Source organism: Varroa destructor, unplaced genomic scaffold (genome assembly GCF_002443255.2).
Source record: "Varroa destructor unplaced genomic scaffold, Vdes_3.0 BEIS01000003.1, whole genome shotgun sequence".
NCBI lineage: Eukaryota > Metazoa > Arthropoda > Arachnida > Mesostigmata > Varroidae > Varroa > Varroa destructor.
The window spans coordinates 38,180,784-38,191,416 of NW_019211456.1; the positions used below are offsets into that span (position 1 = coordinate 38,180,784).

A 10,633-nucleotide genomic window follows, 5' to 3' on the forward strand; every position below is an offset into this window, starting at 1 on the left:
TATTTACGTTGTTGTCATTTATAGCGTTTTGTTCTACGCGTTACTCGCTCATATGGCTAAACGGTACTAATATGATTACTGTAATAATATAACTGGTAGGAACTTAAGTGTCGCATCGTTCAGTCGGAACATTCGATTGCGGCGTCATGCCCACGTGAATTATCGTTGTAGGCCAGCTTCGAGCCGTCTCGGTAATTTACTAGGGTTTTAGGAGGCCACGTCGGCAGCAATTTCTAGAATCACAGACCACAACCACATCCGTGGCTGGCAAATGTCCACAGCCATTAAGACGTACAATGGCAAATGCTGTCACAAGCAGGGCGGCAATAGACAGACAGGGTCATCAACATCGATAAAATGACGTCAACAACGGAGCGAGCTATAAAAGTAACCGGGAACGCCATCTAGGGGCACTCGAACGTATTGACTTTCTCCCATGGTGATCCCCAGTGACAACGGCACCAGCAGTAGGACAGAGTGAAACATAACAGATACACCTAGTTAAGGTTTCCGAAGTCTTGCTTGCGGCCTTCTTTCTGCTGGTTGATTGTATTATCTAGAACTGGGTACGGAACAGCTAAACAAGATTCGTTCAGTTTGTGATTCCGTTGACGTCAAGTAGACTGACTCGGTACGACGCTGAGGGAGTAAACTCTTTCTTATTTAAGAACAGAATAGACAAAAAAAAAAAAGCGACAGTGCCGCATTTAGCTAGAGGAATCAGACGTTCCTATTTCACAAGGTTGGAATTGTCTTTGTTGTAGAAGCTGTGCTGCCGTGATTGCGTAACGAGATAAACAAAAACCCGCTCCGTCTGACCCATCATGAAGGTCAGCACCGTGTTGCTCGCCGGACCAGTCGTCTTTTTGCTGTGCATACATCCAAGTACAGCTGGACCTATACTAGCAGGTACTAATAATTCGTCTTATGTGACGGTATACGTTCTACCATATATGATCAATGACGATCGTATCGTTACGCAAATGTCACCGCGGAGTTTGCTGCCGACTTTCTAGCCTTGGAAACCTCTCGTTTAGGTAGATCTGCTAGCTCGCAGTATATGCGTGGCTTATATTAGAATAGATTAGATCTGCTAGTATAACTAGCAAGGGTATTATCATCATCACCGCTCGATATCGTCGTGGCGACATCGTAACGTCATAGTCTCCAATCGTCGCTTGAGCGATCAATTGGCCATTTTCTTGTAAATAGAAATAGCAAAAAAATATTAGAACGCCCTAGCCGTTTTGAGCATTTACCTTCTTCATTTCAACATTTTACAAGAAAACTAATTAGGTTAAAATGGAAGATGTTGTTTGATGGAACTATACGGTCATTCTTTAGGTAGCTATTCTTGTTTCGCTTGTCCACTGACTATGTCACCGCACAAAACACTCGGGAACCCACTTTGTGATGACTCAAAAAACAAACGCTCTGCACTGGAAGCAGTTGTTTCGACAAGGATATTTCTATACTCATGCAAGTCGCAGTTGTTACCGATGCGGTGGTGGTAATTGAGTATGGTTATTTAATTTTTCAGGACGTGATCTGGCCGCGAAATGTATTTGTCCCCGAATTTTTTCACCGGTCTGCGCGGTTGATCGCACGGGCAGGCGGAGGTAATATACATCCTCTATATTTAAGCGTGTTCGAACAAATTTAATTTTTTCTACCTTCATTATTCAGCGTTAGTATTTGACTGCTCCATACCGGAGTCGTTTTTTGTCTGAGGCGGAAAAGCAGAACGCTACAATTTATTCTCAAAGTTGAGCCGATGCGCCGTTTTGTTGCTTCATAATCCCAAAAACCAATACTGAGAATGAAATTCTCGGCTTCTGAGCGATTTATTTTAGCCCGTACGTATTTCTGTAAGTGACGATTAATAAGGATCATTCGTACTAATATCGTGTTACGCGTACTGTGTACGTGCTGCAAGCACGGCTCGGCCAACAAATATTGGTATCATTCATCGGCCTAATGCTATTTCGATTGAAAGGCTTCTACAAAGAGAGTTCACGAACTTAATTAATAAGTTCTGCGCAGTCTATCCGCAAAGTTCAAGAGGTCAGCGCTAGTTATCGAACAAAGATGTCGGACAATTATTCCCCTCAACTATCTGCCGTCTTCTAGAGGTACGCGGAACTTGTCGATTGTTCAGTGTTTGTTCGAGGCCAGTATTGTTATAAGTGACTCATGCTTGTACTTGAATCGTTTCAGAAATACTGCTAATGAATGTACAGCAAAATGCGAAGGATATAAAGTGGTCAACGTGGGCCTCTGTTTGCCCGTGGAGTTCGGTGCTACGAAAGGGAAATAGCTTCCCCAATTGTACTTCTATGCTCAGTGTTCTAGTGAACGAGCCCACTTGGGTAATGTTTGATGTTTTAGGGGAAGGTGTTTTTTTACGGATATATTTGTCGTTCGAGACACATATGTGGGCTCGATCCTTTCAGCTTTAAGCCAACATATCTGTAGCTACTATGCGGTAAACTGCGACAATATTGAGATGCCTTGTTTACTTACGGCCGTCATTAGAAGGAAAAAACGGTGAACGAACAATGTCTTTTTATCTTATAATCTGACTCCATCGTTAGAGGACGCGTCCTGGAGCACTCAATGCAAGAAAATGAATATTCCATTATTGAAAATCACATCATGTTACTACAACGAGTGTCGTTTCTTCATATCTCAAGGTAATTAGCTCGGTATATGCCTAGCTATATATCACATTCAGTTGTAACACGTAAGATATAGTATTGAACAGCGTATATAAAACAACTCGATACGCTCTAACGTGTGAGGTAACACAACAGCTTGCGACGGAGAAAATATTTACTATTTTGCCTATATGTAAACTTTTACGCACTACTCCTGCCGTCGTCGCTTGCCAAGTATCTTCTAAAAAAAAATCTGACGAACACGTTTCACATCTGACCAAAGTGAATTTTGGCCAGTTGCTCTATGCGACTGTAATGTTTGTAATGCGTTCTGGGGATACATGAACTAGCCTCGCAAAAAACTGGGCAAAAAACTTCATTTCCTGCTGGGAAATGCCAGTCTGAAGTGGCTGACCGAAGCAACGTCTAGTGGTACTCGTAGAATTCGAAACATTTACTTAAGTTAAGGTATATAGCTAATCAGCAAGACCATGCAATGGGTTGCGAATAATGACACAGTGGCGTCTACTGAATACCCTTCAAGGACCCACGTTCCATCTTTCGAGGACTATATGAAGAATGACTGAAATGTTTGGCAAATTAACTGTATACAAAAAGCAGACCGAATTTTCGTACTTCTACACGTAGTCTGCGCCATTCTGCCTTTTCTACTGCAAAGCTCGCGTAGATGTAGTCTGCGTTTGAACAAGTATTTCCTTAGCCATGGCTCCCCTCCGCAGCGTCTCTATGGCAAGTTACGATATTTGTCGGAATCCATTTAGTAATGATTTATGCCGTACTGAGTGTTAGATTGTTATCCACTTAACGTCTAAACAGACGAACAAGACACAAGATGAATCACTCTAATGGTAGCTGATGTCTCTAGGCTTTAGTGACATTTGCCGTTTTCAAGTTGCATACAACGATCAATACTCGACCGAGTGTGGGAACATCGAAACTTTATACTTATTCAGCTTTTAACAAACATCACATAGTACTTAATGGAAAAATATTGTGTTTGTCCTGTAAGCATGAAGGCATATGATTCGGTAATATCACAATAAACTCTCGATACCCAAGTTAAATTTTGCAAAGATGTCCCGGAGTCAATTGCCTCAAGTTAACTCGAATGTAATGCAAGTACGAACCGGTGCTTGGCAATGAAGGCGCCGCATCAACAAAAGACGCACAGTTGGCTATAAACTGTTCGGTCGAGAAGACCAGGGCCCTCAAAAACTAAATCTTAATATTGCTTTCGAAAATAGATAGTTCCGCTAAAATGCTATTCTAAAGCATCTGACCAAAAAAAACGATATATTTTTTTTAAGTATTTCTAAAATTGTAATTAGTGTCATTAATCAAAATAAAACATTTTTACTCAACTAACTTGTTGTGGGAGCAAACAGAAGCTGACACGTCGCAAAATTCAGGGCATATCGTCAATGAGTTCAACTTTTCGTCGTCTTTAACTTCGATCTCTGCCTCTCTTTTCCTTAGTAACTAAACAAGTCCCTTTAACATGTTCTCCTCCGTCGAAATTACATATACGTATTTAGGCTGCTGCTATGCATTCGACAGGTAAATATCGAGGCCATGAGGGCTTTTTTGGGGTACCGATCTTCCCTTTAATTTACCAAAAGAAACTTGTAACTAACCTGTGACGTCTCAGCATTAGACAGCAAAAATATTAATGATTCTGTTACGCTTCTTGACAGCAATACGCTTAGACCTCCTATTACAAATGTAGGATAATTCGGTTATGGTGTTCTGAAGGCAACAAACGACCTGAATGACTAAAAAAAAAAAAACGAAATAGATTGTCACTTTCTCGGGCGCTATAAATAGGTAGCGGTGGGTAAAAATATAGCAGAGAATATATTAGGTAAGAAGCTATACGTTGACGAAATGGACGATTTGCGCATGATTTATGACTGAATAACAATAACGGTATACTAAACAAAACTACATACGAGTTTACTACGACAGCAATTAGGCCGGTGAAAAAATTAAGCCAGGGTCATGGATCGGCTCACCTGGCAGGTCACCCTGTCGCTATGACTTCGTAGTTCGACATGGGCAAAATATCTTAAGACATTGGTGACACCTGCACAACTCTCAAGCATTGCCGAGTCCATTATCATATTTGGGGCTCCAGTTTGGTTTTGACCGGCGTCAACAGCAGCAAGGATCACAGCGTTACTGCGAAACAACCCAGCGTAACATTTTAATCCGTATCATTTAAGCGTGCAAAACTCTACATGTTCCCGTGATCCAGCAGGAACGATCCTTTCAAGGTTGGCAAACAACGAAGGCCGTACTAACAGTTTAAACGAATCGAAAAGTGCGATTATGGCGACCTGGCAGACACAGTGTTGGGAAATATCGCGCTCATAAATCAAAAATCGTTGACAGGCTTACGTAAAATTGATATACTACATAACCCAGCATTCTGTCGAGCAGCAAATATCCTAGTAGGACCTGAAAGGTTGAACTTAATGGTCAGCCGGGACACTGCCACATAGACAAGCGTATAGGAAAATGCTAATAGGGCATTGCACGGGCAACTAGCTCTTGGTAAGGCAAGGAACCCGACAACAGAATGGACCAGAATGCGACTAATCAACTCAAATATCGCCTAGCCGTTTGGTTTGGTTTGAAGTAAAATTAAAATCAGTAAAAAGCTAAAGTTTTGGGAGCTTCCAAGTGTCCCACATCAGAAACGTACAGGTCTATATGAATGGTTTAGCAACAAAATGTAATCCTTATCCTAACCTATTTAGATAAAGCACTCGAACAGGAATATAGCCTCTATTATTGTTAAGCTTAACGCTCTAGGCGTCTTTTAATCCTCATCCATTCGCCATCCGTCGCGATCTAGAATACGTTAAGAACGTTTGTTGAAGCGATGGTTTATCCCGTTCAAAAACGTAAAGGAAGTAAATCAAGTACGAGTTTATTGCGATAAATTGACATGAACGTTATAGTGTCAGAGGAGAAATTTGTCATCCATGTCTGGTGAAGCTTGTCGACCAAACAATTATCCAGTTCTTTAATCGCAGATCCAATTGTTACCCCATGAGGTATTTTATAAGTCCATTGTTTTTGATCTTCTGCAAGGCAAATTCTGCTGCGTACGTGGTCTCCTCGAAATACTCAGGTAACGCGTCGTTCATCGATTTTCTTAAACAGAGAGCCATAGGTTGTAGTAGATCACCAATGGCTGCTTTTTGATAGCAGCTTTTGCTCCCGTTGACAGCACTAGGACAACAATCAATTGCTGATACGGAAAAATCAGTAGCATAAATATGCAAGCTATTTAAGAGCATCTGGTAAATGACTGACGCATTGCGTTGGATTTCTAGTGGGAGATGACCGTTTCGGTCACTAACGAGCTCGTATCCGAGGCGTAAGATGACGCAAAACTTATGCATCATTTTCGGATAGCAGTCAAGCATGTAACTGCCGAACGGAAGCCGTGCCGAATTTATGACCTTAAACCCGCATGCCGATAGACTTTTAGTAACTACCCTAGCTGTCTGTATTTTGGCGGCCCTCGTTACTTTGTTCACTGGTCTACATGGCTGAAAAGGAGTTACATCTCTAGTCAATACTGGTGGCTTGGTAGTTGTATAGGTAGAGTTCAGGACAGTTTGGTGACTATTGATTTCACGCGACGTAACAGCAGCATAGTCCAGGGCTGATGGTTTAATCATTGAAATCCAAATGTTAAACACAATAATTTTACTAGGTAGATCTACGAGGTCCAGGCTTCCTAGCATGACTGCAAAGGGAGTGAATTACAAGCAAGTACTCGAAGATTTTGGTAAAATTTGGTAAGTAAGTTCCCGATTCGATATTGCGATCAAAGACTATGAGGGGTAAATAAATTGAATTGAAGTGCCAGTTACTATCACACTTGTCAGCTTGTCACTAATAGTATCCTCATAATGGGCTATGAGAGTTAAGTCACTGATTGGTCTTCATCATCGTTCGCCGACGAGGTTGTGCCGATAGAAGCCGAGATCAGAAACTTGTCTACAGCAAACGCTCTAACAACTCGATGAAATGGCACTTCCAGAGGACATCGCTATCTGCAACTGAAATTGAATATGAAAAAGTACAGGGTTTTGTACTTTCTATTTATTCTGTTGACATTGTTTGAACTGCTTCGTTTCTACTGCAGCCGCCTGGCAAGCGTACCCAGCTATGTTCGACAAACAGAGGTTCTTGATCTCTGCTCATAATGTTCATTGTGCCTTACTTATCGCAGGCATCGCTTAACTTATCGTCAATAACATTTTCACAACAACTGAAACACATGCTGTGCAGGCCATAGCACCGGCCAATGTAGGATTGTTCTTCACTAGGCACTCGACTAAATTTCACCACCTTAAATTCGTAGTTGACCAATTTCCGAGACCTTCGATTGCTTCAAACTTGATAGTCCTCAAACGGGCCAATGATCACTGCGCGTCACGATAAACATACTGCATTCTGGTTCTATATCCAAGCACTGGTTAGGTGCCCAAATACTTCGTAGCTTTGATCTGTCATTTTAGACATTCATTCTTGTCATGTTTTAGGCCAGCTTTAAAGTTTTCCTGATATTACTATGGCCTAAGATAAATAACTGGATTGTCAGTGTAACGCGCCTATGGAACTTTACTGCTGTAATATCAGAGCTATGGTAACGGCACCATAGAGGTATACTAAAGGTAATCGCTTATTCTTAAGGTATCTATTGAATTTTCACGTTTTCATTCAAAATGCATGACGCTCTTCAGAGTTTCAGTCAAGGCCTTATAAGAGGATATTGGCATTAGCATTATACATTTCGCCTATCAGAATCGTCGTCCTTGTTTAGTGTGAACATCCAGGTAATTTACCTTTTGCTGTCCATGACAAACGGCCATCGAAGCTGGCTATCAGAAAACAAAGAGTCGAGAAGAGAACTGGTCAGCAGCTACGGGTAGGACGTGCCGAAGATGAGCAAGTGCTCAAATGTGAATGGAATTCATACCAGTCATCCAAATAGGACGTTCCAAGTAGGACCTGTGGAAAGTTCGAAAAGCGCACACAGAGTGCCTGTTCGCATTGTTTGCATAACCGACGATCGTCGTTCAGCAAATCTAAAATAGAATAGATGAACGAAGCACAGAAAACACAAATATTTCCGCGTCTCGCGAGTTAAGCATAGGGGTACTGACTAAAACGGAGGCGGATTTATAGACGTCGACAATTACCAGTCTATGTTTAAGCAGCAGCAGTCGATGTTGATCACCTGCCAATGATATGCCTATGTGGGCCGGGTTTCCTTAAGCTATTTAAGAACCCACATCACAATGGTCGATTTTCTAAATATGATTGCTATCAATTTTTTTGACCCCTCAACGATTGTTGAATTTTTCTCGTCAGTTTTTTAAAAAGCTGAAACCTTTCAGGGTCGATACCTTCGCAATAACTACTAATACCTAAGACATAGCAAGAGTCAATTTTGAACGTGTGTAGAGCATGAGCTGTAATGTTGAATTAACCTAACATGGCCACGAGCTGAAGCGCAGCTGAGATTATTTGGAAGGACTTTTTAACTTCAACTAATATTTCCGGAGATGGAACAAAAAGCGTTGTTATATATTTACCTAGTTTTAGGTAGCACGAAGGCGGCCTACCTAAACATGCCTGCAATAAAGTCTCGATCATTTACTATTGGGCGTACTGGTTGAAAGACTAGATTTAGAATTGTTGTAGGATTGGCATAATTGAGTTGTGCGTTTCTAGCAGACTAGAGAGTTGGCATAGACAGCAGATGCGTAGGTTGTTGCCAGTTATCAAACGAGCAGTTTAAAATTGCTTTGAAAAAAATAAATAAAAAAAAACGACTGAAAAAATTTCAAGAGCAGTTATGGTCCGCAACTGATGAAGATGCAGCGACTTCTACGATGTTGATAACTGCATTTATTGACGGAGGATCGCTTTCTTGTCTTAAGGAAGCGGATAGCATTATCGTTACATCAGTACAAAATAAGTCGGGTACGTTTGCATGTCGAACAAAGACACTTCGACCTAGGAAAAAAGACCTAAGAAAATTCGAAATGGCGACGGAAGCTAAACAAAATCTAGAAGGAAACTGCTGAGCAAACTGAAAGTTTTGAATTCTGGAAAGGAGACGAAATAGCATCTTGAAGAGCACTAATGATCCTGGTCGGCGACGGCTTCTTTTCTTGATGATGCATATTCATGTGGCCTGCTGAGAAATCCCAAGTATAGGTGCTCGCTTTTGTCCTTCCGTAAAATTTGATCTGTAATCAACAGTTACTCTTTTTCTACATATACACAAACCTTTCAGGTACGATATTTCTGCAGTGGGCCATAATGCCTATGGCATAGTAGGACATAGCTTCGAATATGTATCGAAGAGGAAATGCAACGTCGTGCTACTCCAAAATAGCCAATAAGTGAAATAAAAATAAGAACTTAGCCAATTGACAGAAGTGACTCAACTGGGAGTCGACCACGTTATAGGGCATTCTATACAGTAACGTAGAAGGCAAAAAAAATAAGTTAAAATCGTACACGGCCTAGCCGTTTTTCGAAGGGCAGAATAATTGATTGAGGTGACGTTATATGTCGTTCATGATCTACATTCGGTGATTACTTAGATATTTTTATATTAATCTTCAGTCTTATTATGAGATTTATGTCACGCTCTTAATAAATAGATTCCTATAAAGCGAGCAACACTTGCCACTGATACAATCCTCCGCCTAAGCAAGATGTTTGCTACTAATTTTTCCGTTGAAAAATAGACGTGGTTAGAAAACCCGTATCGAATTAAACAACCTATTTAGGCATATGTAAATCCCTCGTAAGCTTTTCGCGTAGGCTCAGGTTAGTCTTTCGTGCTCAACTTAAAGAAAATGTTTTCATCAGCGGAAAGGCGGCTTGTTTGTACACATTTGATTTTTTCGGTTTCTCTATATTGCAATAACGGCGTGGATATACGCTAGCGTTAAAATTGGCTGTCTCCGAGCTATGATCGCCAAGTTTGGTTCATAAGAACGTAAAAAATTAGAATTTTCTGCCCACTATGCATTTTGCCGACAATGAAAAAGTTCGTACAGGTTATCGATGAAATATATCGCATGTATGGGATCAAACGCACAGCTCAAAAGCAGTGCAGTGTTACCGTAGAATCTAGTGTAATAACAAAAGAAACTGATGTTTAGAGGCCAACCACGATTTTTGTGACTGAAAAGGACCTCTACGACGTTCATCACTGTAAATGGAAAAGGAATCTCTCGTCTGAAAAAAAAAAGGATCAGTAGTGGTATGTGAAGCGAGGCCGGTCAGATGCACATGTATTATGTTAAGGGATATGTCACATTCCCGGACCTTGGTTGCTTTATAAGCCAAATAACTGTCGTTATCTTTGATGTAGCATCTATTTAAAAAAAAAAAAAAAAGTATATTTTTTTATGTACGAATGTAAATGGTAACTTAAACATTTTTTTGCATTTGGGAAAGTAAAGGTTGTCAAGCTAGGTACTTTTCGCAGGAGTACCCGCGAAAAAACATTCTCTATTTAGGCTGAAGTGTTCCATCATACTATAATTGTCTGATAAAACACCTCAGCCTATATATCTGTACCGAAACCACCCAGTGAAGACGTATTTCATTATTTGAATAGTACGGAAACTGATATTATAAATATGTAAACACATTTACAAAAAGTGGTCAGGAATAATAAACAACATCCTAATTTGTTATTTTTTGAGTTTTTTAAAGTTGAGCTTCGTCCAAGGTGTTTCCAGGCTTTGTGAAAACTCTTTATTCAGAAACAGCAAGAATCATAAAAGCTGTCCTCGTCAATGTCGAATGCCTTAATTTAAGCTGAAGCCTCTGACGTAGAACAACATTGGATGAACTGGTAGCGATGCGAAGCAGACGATATCCGTTCCATTTATGGTAACAGGCAG

The 10,633-nt window shown here is 40.7% G+C and overlaps 2 long non-coding RNA genes across 3 annotated transcripts; one reads left to right on the forward strand and one right to left on the reverse strand.

Annotated features, from left to right (window-relative positions):
• Positions 1-404: 404 nt before the first annotated feature.
• Positions 405-2,667, forward strand: LOC111247918 (uncharacterized). Of its 2 annotated transcripts, none has more exons than XR_002672312.2 (4): positions 405-631; positions 765-909; positions 1,541-1,619; positions 2,218-2,667. It is a non-coding gene; the product is annotated as an uncharacterized LOC111247918 (long non-coding RNA). The 2 variants fall into 2 exon arrangements; XR_015323278.1 differs by having other exon boundaries at positions 409-566.
• LOC147756917 (uncharacterized) lies at positions 2,383-7,825 on the reverse strand. Its single transcript, XR_015323279.1, has 3 exons — positions 7,544-7,825; positions 4,691-6,754; positions 2,383-4,450 (listed from the first exon to the last, which is right to left on the reverse strand). It is a non-coding gene; the product is annotated as an uncharacterized LOC147756917 (long non-coding RNA).
• Between the last annotated feature and the right edge of the window lie 2,808 nt (positions 7,826-10,633).